Below are 10,667 nucleotides of genomic sequence, written 5' to 3'. Positions count from 1 at the left end.
AGCCAGAGACCGACATCCTTCCACTCGGTATTCAGCAGAACAATATGTGTTATTGACTGACGGGGGAGAGCCCCAATGTTTTGCAGAAGCCATGGAAGATGAACACAAGACAGAGTGGGTTGAGGCCATGCAAGATGAGATGCAGTCATTGTATGATAATCAAACCTTTGAGTTACTGAAGCTTTCTAAAGGAAAAAGAGTTTTGGAGAACAAGTGGATTTACAAGAAGAAGCCAAATGAGTTCTCTTCACGACCACGGTACAAAGCTAGATTGGTTGTCAAAGGGTTCGGTCAGAGAAAAGGTATTGATTTTGATGAGATTTTCTCTCCAATTGTAAAGATGTCATCGATCCGTACAGTACTCGGCTTAGGAGCTAGTCTTGACTTGGAAGTTGAGCAGATGGATGTGAAAACTGCCTTCCTTCATGGTGATTTGGAGGAAGAGATTTATATGAAGCAGCCAGAGGGTTTCAGATGAAAGGGAAAGAGGATTATGTGTGCAAACTGAAGAAAAGCCTATATGGTTTGAAACAAGCACCGAGACAGTGGTATAAGAAGTTTTAGTTTGTTATGGGGGAGCAAGGCTTCAAGAAGACAACTTCAGATCACTGTGTATTTGTTCAGAAATTCTCTGATGATGATTTTATTTTCTTACTACTTTATGTGGATGACATGCTAATTGTTGGCAGGAATGCTTCAAGGATTGACCAGTTGAAGAAGCAATTGAATAAGTCATTTGCTATGAAGGACTTGGGGCCAGCAAAGAAAATTCTTGGCATAAGAATCAGTTGTGATAGGAGTGCCAAGAAATTGTATTTGTCACAGGAAGAGTACATTGAGAAAGTGCTTCAGAGGTTCAATATGGACAAAGCTAAAGTGGTTAACTCTCCTTTTGCTACCCACTTCAAACTAAGTACAAAGGAATGTCCTTCTAAAGATAAGGAAAATGAAGACATGGAAAGAGTTCCTTACGTCTCAGCAGTAGGAAGTTTGATGTAAGCAATGGTTTGCACAAGACAAGATATAGCCTATGCAGTTGGTGTAGTTGGCCGATTCTTGTCAAATCCAGGAAGAGAGCACTGGAATGCAGTGAAATGGATCATGAGGTATCTTCGAGGCACTTCCAGTTTGAGACTTGGTTTGGGAAATAGACAACCATTGTTAGTTAGCTACACAGATGCAGATATGGCTGGGGATGTGGACACTCGTAAGTCTACTTCGGGTTATTTGATAACTTTTGCAAGTGGGGCTATAGCTTGGCAATCGAGACTTCAGAAGTGCATTGCTCTTTTTACGACAGAGGCAGAGTTTATTGCAGCAACGGAAGCGACTAAAGAGTTGTTATGGGCAAAGAAATTTTTGAGAGAACTTGGTTTCGAGCAGCAAAGGTATGTGCTGTTTTGTGATAGCCAGAGTGCTATTCATCTTGCTAAGAATTCCAGTTTCCATGCAAGATCGAAGCACATTGATGTACGATACCATTGGATCAAAGATGCGTTGAACGATAAGTTATTGGAACTTGAGAAGGTTCACACTGATGATAATGGTTATGATATGTTGACAAAGACACTACCAAGGGAGAAGCTTGAAGTTTGTTGTTCGATCATCGGGATGGCGATTCCCTCCACATAGTCGGAAAGGGGGAGATTTGTTGGGTTATTTCCTTCCATGTGGAGGAAAGCCCAAGTGGGCTTTATTAAAAGACCAAAGCCCAGCCCTTTTAGTGTGGAAACCTAAAAGAAGTTGTAAAAAGAGAGGGGAGAAGAGAGGAGCCGTCACTTCTCAAAAGAAAGAGAGAAAAACATGGTTTTTTCTCATGCTACATAGATTTCATCAAGAGTTCGATCCCGCTTCGTCTGTGGTCCGATCGAGCTAAAATTTGGATGAGAGGTTCACGACTCAAGGAGCTACAAATCTGAATGATGGAGATCGAATTTGGAGCTTGGGAGTTGGGGTTTTTGCCTGTGAACAGTAACTGCGAATTTGGTATATTCTCTCCAATTCACTTTGTATTTGCGAAAATTGTAGATATCTTGATGAGAGATTTTTGTATCCTCTAATTACGATTAGAGAAGACTTTTTGTACCTATTATTTGATTGATAGTGGAGATTTTGACTGGATTAGGTCCCGTGATTTTTCTTTCTCACACCAGGGAAGTTTTTCACGTAAAAAACTGCTTGTGTTCTTGTGGCTTGGTGTGATTGATTATTTCTCTTATTATTTTCAGTACGTATAAAAGTAGAGATACACTATATTTGTTTGCATATAGGGAGAAGAATTATTCCGCTGTGGTTGTTTATTGATATCTCTCCCAACACATTGTACCTGGCGAATCATTACTCTGTAAGTGGTATGGATTACTTTCTTCATTCGTATTGCTCATTGAAACGGATGAAGTAGACATTGCAGTGGACCTTCTCAACTTTCTGCTCTGATACCATGAAACAGAGTATAGCAGCAGTTGAGAACTTAAGCAAGAAAAGAATTCTCTCTCTCTTATTCAATGCAATACGTACTGCTGAGACCTCTGATATATATGTAACCAGAGGAAGAAAAAGAAAGGAGGAGAAAAGAAGAAGAAAACCAGAACAGAAACTAACAGACAGAAAAAGAAAAAACAACCAAACCAACTGACGAAAAATAAACTGAAAAAACTAATCATTTTTCTGTAATAAGTAGTAGTAACCATCTTGTGATATGGGCTGCCTCCTATCACTTTCTGGTCTGGGTCTTGCTGAAAGAAGCTGGGCACAATGCTTTTACTTGGTAGTATGTCTGCTGATCTAGTAGAATGTAATGACTCCGAGTAGGCTCAAGTTAAAACCTAGCAAGAAAAGGCATTAATGCTGCATAAGAATGTAAATGAGCAAATGGATTTTGCCCTTTTCTCTCTCTTTTGCTTGCTGAATGAGAATTGAACCCTTTCTGCACTTTGTCCATGCCATTTCTGCATCACTTGCTCTGTTGATGTTCTGTATTGCCTTTTTCTGAAAGATAAAGAGGAAAGTAGGTGGCCTTTTGTTATGCATGGATTTATTTTCTACCTGATACAGAGTGCAGCCATTGTTATTGGGCAAAGTGGGCTATATATGCTGAGCCCTCACCCTTGGGAAACTAAGGATTTTGGAATCTAATGATTTTGGAAACGAACTATTAGATTTGACATTTGGGTTCAGTAGTCAAAGGTTATGCTCTGTTTGGCTTGAGATGAAACCAAAGCTTGGATATAGGAAGATGCATTTGCAGCAGCCAGAATGACAAGCATTTCACTTGCTTACTATAAAAACAGTGACCAATTCAAAAAAATTTCTATTATATACTTGAGCATAATTTTTCGCAAGAAATCGGAAGTTAAAATGTCTTACGGCTCATTTAGTTGTAAAAAATAGTTCTTGTTTTTCATTTTAGAACTTGTTTGGTATTTCTGTTTTTTGTTTTCTATTTCTGTTTCTATGTTATAAAAAAATAGATTATAAAAAAAATATTTGTTTATACTGTTAGTTTTCTATTTCTAATGTCAAATTTCAACCGTTTATGAAAAAAAATAAAAATTAGATTTTATTATTTTTAATTGTTTTGACAACTTATTGGTAAATCATTTATTTTGCACACATTTTTTACTAAAATTAAAGTATGATAATATAAATGTAAACATAATTAAATTAAAAATATGCATAATTTTAAAAAAAAATTAAAAATACAATTAACCATCTTTAAAAAATAAAGTTTTGATTTAAAATGAAATGAGCATTTTTTAGTTAATTTTTTAATTTGTTTAGCTTTACAAATATAATTTTTAGTTTTTAGTTTTTGGTTTTTAATTTTATTTATGATTTTCATTTTCATAATCTTTGATTGTGATGCCAAATGATTCCTTAATTTTTTAAAGAATTACAAAAAATTATGTTAATTTTTCTTTTACAATATTTGTATAAAATAAATGAAAAAATAAGTTTTGACACTGTTTGCTTATTGAAATAGTTTTATATTTCATTTTTAATTTTTTAAATAATTACAAAAAAAGTCATCTTGTTTTTTAATTTTCTAGATTTATATAGGAAAGTTGAAAAATATATTATTATTATTATTATTATTATTATATTTCTAACTTCTTATTTTGTGTGTATGAGTATGGAACTCGAATCTTGAACTTTGATTTGTGTGGATTATACATTGGGTTTCTTACAAATCTACACAAATCTAAATCTTAGACTCAAAATTCATATCTTAATGCTACTTTAAATATATATATTTTTTGAAAAATCAAGAAATAAATTTTTTTTTTTGTAATTATTTTAAAATCTACAACTGAAAAATATAATATTATTATACACAACTAAATGAGCTCTTTATTTTTTATCTTTTTAGTATGAATCTTTGAAAACTAAAAAATGAACTAAAATTTTTATAGTTCAATAAAAAACACAAAAAAATAGAAAATAAAAAATAATTTTCATAATTAAACAAACCTTTTATAACAAAAAAAAAAAAGAAAAGAACCCATGGAATAGTCCCTTGCTCTATTCCTTGACAGGAATAAATAGGTGGGGGCCCTGGGCCCAATTCAAGTGGGCCAGTGTGGCTGACATTTACAGAAGTGAAAACAGGACATTAATGAGAGGCCTTTAATCCCATAGGATTTGAAGTGTGAAGAGTTTGGGCTATGATAGATTGGGCCAAAACTCTAGGGCTAGCCTAGTTAGAAAGGCCATTGAGGATCCAATAAGGTAATTCAAGTCTTATATTTGAAATTTGATCATATTTTTGTTTATTGCATGTTTTATATAGACTCGCATAATGCATTTGTAATGATCCCAAAAATGGTATGTGTGTAAGTGTAATCATAAAATAAAATAAAATTATATTAAAATAAATAAATAAATAAAATAAATGGTATTAAAATGATAATAAAAACTTGGTAAGATATATATATATATAAAAGAGAAAGGATAAGAATCATTATCTCTTCAATGCAATCCAATTCCATTGAATTGGATCTGAAGCATTTTCCCACCCCTCAAGTCATGTTCACACTTTTTCTCTCTCCTCACCTATAAGTCAAATTAAAAAGCGAACATTATATTCAAGTTTTAACTCTGCTCCTAAACGTTTTAACTGGAATGGATTTGTCGTTTGGATGTCGTAGGCACCACTTCAGGATTAAGATAAGAGAAATAGATTATGTCAGGTTTTATATTAAAAAATATTCTCAATTAAATTTGAGTACGTGAATTTAATTAGGTTTATGTTAATTAAAATATGCCCTATTTAAATTGAGTATGTGAAATTAATTATATCTATGTTCAGATTTTATTTTAAAAATATGTCCGAGTTTTTGGAATTAAATTAAACTGTAGGGATTTTAGTATATCGGGTTTTCTTGGTATATAATGGAATTAAATTAAATAGGTGAAATTAATCATACCCTTATTTTCAGCAAAATATATTTTTCCCAGACAGTTATTATATTATGATTTATGTAGAGACCCAAACCCATATAAGATGGGTTCGTCGACGAAGGAGTCACATTCATCGGCGAAGTCCTTCAGAGCCTCGTCGACGAGCAAATACTGAGCGGGTCAGAAAAATATCCGGAATTTGGGCTCGGCGACGAAAGGATGGCTTCGTCGACGAGCTATGTGGCGGATTCGTCGACGAGTTGGACTTGGTCAAAGGCCCTATAAATATCTATTTTAGTTGCTTAGGAGCTAAATTTCTTCCCAAGAGCTCTCTCTCTCTCTCTCTACCGATGAAATTTCTCTCTCTCTAAGATTCTTTGCTGTTCATCGTCCGTTTTTAAAAACGGAGGGTATTGCGTGGATCAGAAGAGGAAACTCTACAGTTTTAGCGGATCGGATCGTCGTTTCGAAAATTTTCGGATTTTCTTAAAAATCGATAGGGATCCAATTTCAATTTTGATTGGATATTTGGATAATAGTCGAAATTATAGTGAGGTTATGTTTTGTGGTTTTAGGTTTTCAGGATCCCTGATTGTCATTTGGACAGTATTCGTACGAAATTTCTTTTCGAGTTTAAGGTAAGGGAAATTTGATTACAACAGCATTTTGGAAAAACTAAATCGCTAAAAAGTTAGTTTATGCTATTATGTATAATTTAACTGCTTATTTCCTAAATTCTACTGAGTAGAAATGCCGGTTTTAAGATTTTTTGGTTTTTGGTAAAAACAAGGATTTTGGTGTATGATCTCCAAATTTTATGAAAATCGCTTACTTGCATATATATTGTAATAGGAGATACTTGACTCTTTTACTTTTTCTTTTAAATGATGTTTACTGGATTTATATCATTTAGCGGATTTTTGGACTAAACTCGTGTGATATATGTTGAAATGGAAATGTATGAATTTTCTATACTATTGATATAGATTATGGGAACGAAGTTCCAATTTGTTATACCGAGTATGTGGAAAATAGAGGCCAGTGATACACCGAGTTGTATCAGTAAATAAAAAGAGGTAAACTGAGTGGATATGCACTTGTTTGAACCCAATGTGATTATCTGAAATTGTGAAAATACTGGAATTGCATAGGTTACTATATTTTGCTATAAATTGCATATATGATATTGAAACCACAGCTTGTGACCAAAAGAATTTGAAAGAAACTTTAGTAAAAGAAGTTGAAAGAAACTTCAGAAAAAAGGGTTGAAAGATACTCTAGTTCGGGGGTTGAAATAAACTCCTAGGGCTAGGTACCGATGTTGGCAGTACAGTGCAACCATACATGAGAAATCAGTATGGGTACGTTAGATAGTTTGTAATGACCTGCTTAATAAACTGGGTATTTTTTTATTTATTAACATAACATTTAAAATCCTCTTATACCAAATTGAATCCTCAACCTAAGTAGTAAGAAGCGGAAATCATATAGACATAACCATAAATCATTATATACAATACCAGAGTTCTGAAATGTTTCCCAAAATATACATATATATTTGTTCTCCAAAATACCCTCAACTATACTGGGATATACAAAAATCCTTCACAATACTCACTTCACTGATAGGTCACTATTGAAGCCCTTCTATCTGCGAGTCTGATCTGCTTGCTTACCTGGATCACCTGAAAAATGATTCAACACTGGGATGAGCCAACGCTCAGTAAGACGAAATATGCTATTACTAGTATGTGGCAAATGAACTAGAATATTATGAAAATCTGTTTTCAAATAAACATGTATAACTGAATATGTAAATACAATATAAATAATAAAATTCACCCCCTTTCTATTTTGCTTAACATAACAGTATGATATGTTACTATTCAAAATACTTCTATTATACGTAAGTATGTTCCCTGTTTCTGTAAATCTGTACATATGTAATAGTAATTGAAAACTTTCCCTGTGCATAACTGTGTGTCATGATTTAACCCCTCATGACAGGGTTGTGCGGCTCGTAGGCGGTTTGATCTGCCCACCTCAACCCATATCTGATGGGAAGCTTGTCAACGTCAAGGGCCTAGGTGATCGATCTACTACCACGTATTATCTAAATAGGTGGTTGCACTCATAACATAACATAATATTTGTAGCAACGTTACGTGCTCTGTAACTGCATAGTCCAATAGGGTATGATACTATATAATATATTTCTATATACAACTATCTGATTTATCATGGTTTTGAAATAACTGTAATAACCATGATACTAAATAAACTGCACTGTAATTCATACGTCATAATACTGAGAAATGTATAATCATAACACTGAAACTACATAATCATAATACTAGAATTCGTATAATCATGGTACTGAAATTTGTATAATCATAGTACTAAAATTCGTAAAATCATGATACTGAAATTCGTAAAATCATGGTACTAAAATTCATAAAATCATGATACTGAAATTCATAAAACATATTTCCGTACTATATTCATATTCACAAGCCACACTATACTTTAATGCATAATTTTCATAATTAAATAAACTATATAATATTTCAAAATTTCCTAACATAGCATATTTCCCTTATCTGACTATTGGAAAGCCCCTATGGTTTACTAGCCTAACACCCGCAAGGCCTCCTACACAACACCCTGAAAACAATATTTTTCAGAATAGAATATCAGTATTTCTTCGCCTGCATCATTTCCTATAACTGTCAAAAGGCCAAAACTGGACTAAAAGACTTTACCCTGAATTTGGGATGAATTCCAACTTGATCCCACCGACGATCCGTCCTAGCAAACTTGAAGAGAACTCTGCCAGGAACGTCGTGGTGGCTTCAGATCTTCGATCCGACGAGGAATAGGCTGGAAAACGAAGAGAGAAGTGAGAGAGAGACGTAGAGAGAAAAAGAAGAGAGAGAGGAGCGCTGAAAATGACAAAAATCCCGATTTTCCTCTATTTATAGGGCCAGATTCGTCGACGAGACACGTCACCTCATCGACGAATCCTTTAGTAAATTCGTCGACGAATCCCTGTATTCATCGATGAAATTTAGAGTAGCCTAAATCTGTCTCAGTATTTTCTTGTCGACAAACACCTGTATTCGTCGACGAATTCTAGTAATTTCTTGAAATTATTATATCCTCTAAAATGCAATGTTGTCGATGAAAGCGAAGTCTACTGCCTCCTTCTGTTCTTGTTTCCATTTTCCTCTCTCTTTATTATTAAAACAATATTATTCTTCGGGTCACTACATAGTCGACCTGCGAGGAGTTAGTAAGCTGTTGGTAAAAATAAACCAGGCGGCGATCGGACTATAAAAGATGCTCAACTTTTTCTGCATGAATAGGACACTGTTAGAGGCAATCAGTGCACAACCAGTGCCACGGGGTAAACAGGCAAATTGTCATATCAAACTGGAGGTATACTAATAATCATATGCATGATTTAAATACTTGATGTGCAGAAAAATATTATATGCTATAGTATTATAAACAAATGTTTCAAATGTATGAGTTTGTATGAAAATGTGCATATATGCAGTCACACACTGTTGTAACACTTTCTTCCTTACTGAGAGGTGTCTCACCCTATTATACAACCTTTGTTTTCAGGTCCATCAGTACGTCGGTCCTAGTAGCTAAAGGGACTGGGAAGATTGTATTTTGGTTTAGCTTTCGTAAGCATTCGAATTATGTATTAAACTTAGATGAAGTTCCTTTTTGGAGGGTTGCAATAATAGGAGTTATTCTTTGCCTGAATTTATGTAATTGTGGATGTATTAGTAAATTCTGGTATAAGACTAAAATAAATCCCAATGGATGTTTATGTTTTTCCGCGACATTTACATCTAAATTATGTATGATTTATACTCGTATGTCCTTAGTTAGGGCGGGTTGTTTACGTATCTTGAACAGGTATAAGTATTTTGTATGAGTGAGTGACACCTGGGTCCGTATTAAGGGTTGGGTCGTTACAGTTGGTATGAGAGCGCAAAGCCAGTCAGAAGTATGATTTGATTCATGCTGCCTTGTTAGAGATATGTACAGAACTTAGGAGTTTCTAGTTGTGATAGTCTAGAATATACTAGAGTATAGGATATGAGTAAGACCTTGAGTTTTGTTTCGTATATCTGGAAATGAAATCCATTGGCAGACTTTTGTGTTTTTTTGGATCATTCGAAGGGTTCAGAAAATCATGGCAATCTATTGATGGTGTTGTTTTCAAGTGGAAGGGCTGAACTTGAGTTAGAATAATGATGTTAAATTAATGGAGTATGTCAATATTGGGGATATGAATTTAAGGGATTGAGTTTATAACGTGATAGTATTAGTCGATTTTTAGGCTATTACCTCTTTAATGGATTTTCGTAATTATTTTCAGGATGGAATCCAGGGATATCACTGCCAATGTGGGAGGCAGTAGTAGTGAGGGTGCCAGCCCTGAGGCTGGTAATAATTCCACTAGTGTGTTGCGTGACTTTGCACAGTAGTTTATGGCTGAGGTAGTGCGGACGAATAGGGGGCAGGATTGTCCTACGACTGAGTTGGGTTGCTCCATTGAGCAGTTCAACAGGTTAAAGCCCTCAGATTTTGTGGGAAGTACCGATCCCGTTCGTGCTGAGAATTGGATCCAAAAGATTGAGAAGATCCTAGACGTGTTGAACTGCATGGAGAGACAGAAAGTCACCTTCACCATGTTCAAGTTGGTAGGGGAGGCTGAGAGATGGTGGGTGTCTATAAAGCAGATGGAAGAACACCGACCTATACCTATAGCGTTGATGTGGTCTTGATTCAATGAACTCTTCTTTGAATGTTATTTTCCGGCTATGGTTTGAAACGTAAAGATGGAAGAATTTATGAACCTGACGCAGGAATCACTGACAGTGCAACAGTACGCTGCCAAATTCCAGGAGCTGTCCCGATTTGCTCCATTTGTGATACCGGATGAAGCGAAGAAGGCCTGGAAGTTTCAGAGGGATCTGAGGAGTGAGATTCGTAAACAGACAGCGATTTTACAGTTACAGGATTTTGCTACTTTGGTTGATAAAGCCGCGGTAGTAAAGGAGTGTTTGTGAGAGGATGCAGAAGTTCAGGTCACAAAGAAGAGGCTAGAGCCTCCTAATTCTTCGTCTGGGGCAAGACAGGGTAAGTGGAAGAAGAACAGTGGTGGTACGTCCCAGAATACTGCACATGTTCAACGTTGTTCTTTATGTGGTAAGATACACCATGGGCATTGTTGGTTGTCTACG

The sequence above is a fragment of the Malania oleifera genome, chromosome 11 (assembly GCF_029873635.1).
Source record: "Malania oleifera isolate guangnan ecotype guangnan chromosome 11, ASM2987363v1, whole genome shotgun sequence".
Taxonomy (NCBI): Eukaryota; Viridiplantae; Streptophyta; class Magnoliopsida; order Santalales; family Ximeniaceae; genus Malania; species Malania oleifera.
The sequence above is the reverse complement of the archived record's forward strand: the minus strand, read 5'-3'. Positions refer to the sequence as shown.